The sequence below is a fragment of the Penaeus monodon genome, chromosome 18 (assembly GCF_015228065.2).
Source record: "Penaeus monodon isolate SGIC_2016 chromosome 18, NSTDA_Pmon_1, whole genome shotgun sequence".
Lineage (NCBI taxonomy): Eukaryota > Metazoa > Arthropoda > Malacostraca > Decapoda > Penaeidae > Penaeus > Penaeus monodon.
The window spans coordinates 49023181-49028180 of record NC_051403.1 but is presented as its reverse complement, the minus strand read 5'-3'; positions in this window follow the sequence as shown (position 1 = coordinate 49028180).

Genomic DNA, 5000 nt, shown 5'->3' with positions numbered 1-5000 from the left:
TATTTTTTATTATCGTCATTGTTACTGTCATTATTAGTATCATTATACTTATTGTTGCTGTTATAGTTATCATCATCATTAGCATCATTAAAAGTGTTTTTATGATTATTGTTATTGTGATTATTACTGTCGTCATTATTATTGTTGTTGTTGTTGTTGTTATTATTATTATCATTATTATTAGTATCATTATCGTTATTAATAATAATCTTATTGATATGTTTATTAATTATCGTTTTCATCATTATTTTTATCACTATTATTTTTTGTTGTTATTATCATTATTATTATATCATATACATATAATTATGACTATAACTGTTATTATTCTTACCATTATTGCTATTATTCCAATATGAGTGAATCAAATCAAACTGCTATCGCTATATTTCAAAATTATTCAAGTCTCTTTTTCTCGTTTCTTTTTGTTTTTGTTGAAACCTATTTCTCTTTCCGCTTTTTTTTGTCGTTTTGTTTTGTCTTACTGTAAAAAAAAGCGAATTTCTAAGGAGCGAGTGAATGGGAATTAATCATCTCGAGGCAAGATTATTCCAAACTCTTCATTGCATCCAAACGTTTTTGTGTGTTTGTGTTTTTATGTTAGTCATATAGAGCTGAACCAGCAACATAAACAAAAAATGTTTTTTATTTGGCATTATCATGATTGACTTTTTAAAAAACTATGACAATGTGCAACTTTGCAAAGGAAATACAAATGTTTAGATGAGGAAGTAGATAATGAAAACCAGACAGATATAGAAAGCCAGATATATGGATGTTATGTGATGTAAGAAATTGTAGATAAACAGATAAATAGTTGATGGATAGATATAAATACAGATAGGCGTAGTCATATATATATATATATATATATATATATATATATATATATTATATATATATATATATATATATATATATATGTGTGTGTGTGTGTGTGTGTGTGTGTGTATACGTATGCATGTATGTATGTATTTAGCTTAATGAGTGCTATATATACATACACGAGAAACCTAACTGCTTTCATGCCAAAAAATTGAACAGATCGAAAACAACGCAAACTCCTTCAAAATGAAGAAAAACTCTTTTCGAATCAGAGAAGAGAATCGGCTCGACGGCCTCTGTCCAAAGTCCTTCCGCGCAATCCCTTCTTGGGGGATCAAACGCCACGAACCTCGCCCGTTTGACCCGAAACCCTTGTGCTCTTAATCTATAGGGAAGTAGGGTTTTGTTTTATTTTTTAAGGATCGTCTGCTTTTTTATTGTTATCATGTAAGTGAATGTTTAATTGAGTAGCTAAAAGGGAGCGCGCGCGCGCGTGTGTGTGAACATGTATGTGTGCGTATGTATATGTGTGTGTGTGTGTGTTGTGTGTGTGTGTGTGTGTGTGTGTGTGTGTGTGTGAACATGTATGTGTGCGTATGTATATGTGTGTGTGTCTGTGTGTGTGTCCTGTGTTCACAGAATACTAACCGACGAGAATAAGCTTAAACAGCAATGAATGTTCACATCAACCTCGGCCACAAAAACACGCACAATTCACCACCAAACAAGACAAAACAACGATTTCTTTTCATGGCATTTGCATAATTATCCGGATATATTTGCATGTACGTTTACCTGACGCAAACATCCGAAAATGCTAGTAAATTCCTGGAATATAAGTACAATCGAGCTGATATATTCATGCTTACGGTACACATCACAAGACGAACCGATTCATAGCGACAAATGTAGAAAAGGTACGAATGATGTACAAGATGCATTTAACCGGTTTGGAATATGTCTTCGTCAGAAATACATGTCGGAAATATATTCGAAACCGGTTAATTACATCTCTTATAATGTGAAGATATTCCATCTCATTCACACCTTTTCTACATATCACAACGCGTTTATGAAGAATACTCAGTGGTCGCGAGCTCCTATATTTCATATATGCGGTATATATCACAACACGTTTTTGTAAAAGATTCAACAGCATGTTTTAAAATACTTGAACTTTATGTATGCATTTCCACGCTTTGATGTTATTAACACGTGATATAGTTTTCTGTATTAACATGGTCGTTCGTAATAATCTGAAAAGGGAAGTGTTTAAAGAGCATTTTTTTAAGAAGGAAAAGAAGAAAAAGAAAGAAAAGAAAAGAAATTTTGAAATAAAAGAAAGAGGAGAAGAAAAGGAAACGATGAGGAAGAGGAAGAAAGAAAGAAAAAGTGGAGGGAGGGAGGGAGAAAAAGAGAAAGGGGAGGGAGGGAGAGAGAGAGAGATTAAAAGAGAAGAGAGGGGGAAGGGAATGAGAAAAGAAAGGGGAGGGAGTAAAGGAGAGAAGAGAGAGAGACAGAGAGAATGAGATAGAAGAGAGAGTGAAAGAGAGAAAAAAAGAAGAGAGAGAGAATGAGAAAGAGAGAGAGAGAGAGAGACATAGACAGAGAAAGCGGTTTTACCAAGATGGACAGGAACAGAAAAAAAACCCTTTAATTGCAGTCATGATGTTTAAAAGAGCTGAAAAACGTAATTATTAGTGCAAATGCTTCAATTTCGACTCTGAAATTTTGGGGTTATGGAAACACTAGCGTTTATAATTGTGTTAAAATTATGGTTTAAAACTGCTGTTGCAATGTGCTCACAGCTTTTCAAAAATATTTTAATTGTATGTGTGTGTGCGTTTGCTGTGGAATTCTTCCCTATGTTTTTAATCAATGCCAAGCAAGGAACTAAATTCTGAAACTCGACCCGACATTTCCTCAAAACCATCCCATTATAAACGCCCTGACGGGGAAGCCGCCCCCGGGGGGGACGCCCAGCGACCCAACACGCTTCGACATGACTTTCCCCTACATGCATATATTCTGTACAAACATATATACATAATATACGTGCATATATATATTATTATATATATATATATAATATATATATATATATATATATATATATATCAAATATATATATATATATATATATATATATAATATGTATATATATATTCTTCTTCTTCAAGAGCCCTGTCCTACAAGGACGTTGGCGATCAGGATTTTCCATGGTTTTCTTGGCAATTTAGAGCGGTGGTTTGCCTTTGCCTTCCGCTCGGTGTTTTTATCGACCATTTTTATCGTCTGGGACCACTATAGCTAAAACGATGCACTATGGCTAAAATGTGAAACCTAGTGCGTCTCTCCGCCTGTGTGACAGCAGGAGTTGTGCGATGAGACAAGTTCCAACCCAGGAACCTATGCCAAGCAGCCCATCTCAACTACACTTTCGACACATTCCGGCACCCACTCTTCGAGATCACCAGTGACACCCGCGCGCAACGTCCTCACGGAGATGTGTCCCTTTTCCCTCGCCGTGAAATGGGGTTTTGGGGCCAGCAGTAGGCGCGCGGGCATTTTTTTCACACTGCCGCCAGGGGGACTCGAACCTCCGACCGGAGATGGCGAGTCCGATGCTCTAACCGCTGAGCTATTGTGACGGCATGTAAGGTAGGTCAGTTTGGCCTTATAAGCTGAGGGTGACGCGGGTGCGCGCGGCGCGCGTGCGTGTGTGTGTGTGTTTGTGTGTGTGCGTGCGTGTGTGTGTGTGTGTGTGTGCGTGTGCGTGTGCGTGCCTGTGTGTGTATGTGTGTGTGTGTGTGTGTGTGTGTGTGTGTGTGTGTGTATGTGTGTGTGTGTGTGTGTGTGTGTTTGTGTATGTGTGCGTGTGTGTGTGTATGTGTGTGTGTGTGTGTGTGTGTGTGCTCGTGCGTCTAACGGTAGGTTTATATATATATATTATATTATATTGTTTTCCTTCGCTTTTGACTCGATAACGAGTGACGTAACTTGTTGAAAAAAAAAATTTAAGCGTCAGCGTTAGCAGGATTTACACACAGCAAAACAGAACAAAAAACGCCATAATAAAATTAAATTGGGGTTGGTTGAAAATCTACGGGGATGGGAGCCATGTTTCACCTATGCAATTACGGTCTACAATTCTGCGGCAAAATCCGGGATTACTTTTTTTCCTGAATGAAGCCAATGCATTAAAACACGATTGATAAAAGCAACTTTTAAAAAACGAAATGCGTTTTTGTGAGTTTTCCTGATGAACATATAAAATTTATGCAATAAACCCTCATTATTTGTTGCTCAAACAGTACCGGTATTTTGTCGATTAATTGCGCTTACTTATAGTACAAAAAACATTGGAAAAAAAGATGCGATATTAACAGTAGTTCCGTGTTAAGGCATCGTTGCGGTCGACGCGGATGTCGTGATTCTTAAACAAACCTTCAACACCATTTAGTAACAGAGCTTGCAACCCTTAGTGATGATTGGCGTCAAGATTTATGCTTGCTGTAAAATGTAAGGTGGAATCTAGTTGCAGGTTGCGAGTCACATGATTTGACCTCGTCTGGGAAATTCCCAACCTTTTAACCCTATCTATCCGCCTCTGTTTGTATGTAGGACAGTTTATGCCTTCTTTCTTCTTTTAACGGTAGGTTCATGTCTGAGCCGCCGTGGTCACAGCATGATACTTAATTGTAGTTTTCATGTTGTGATGCTCTTGGAGTGAGTTTATGCCTATGATTACAAATATCTTTCTGTCTTAAAGTTTATTTATATGTATGTCTCCGTTTTAATGTCTATCTTTCCATCTATCTGCGTCTGCAACTGTCTGCTTATCAGGTTATCTCTCTTGTTCTCGTTTCTTTCTCCTTTTCTTCTTCTCCTACTCTTGCTCTTCACTCCGTTTCTCTTTCTTTTTTGTCTTTTATCCGTTTCCCTTTCCCTATTTCTTCTCTTCCTTAATTTTCGCCTTCTTTTGTGTGAGTTTCTCCTTTTCTGCCGTTTTGCCTTTTTATCTTATTATTCCATCATCACTATTTCCTTCGCCATGTTTATTGTTGTTGTTGTTATTTCTGTTCTTGCTATGCATGATAATTATAATAATGATAATAATAATAATGATATCAATGATAATAATGATAATAATGATAATGATAATAATAATGATA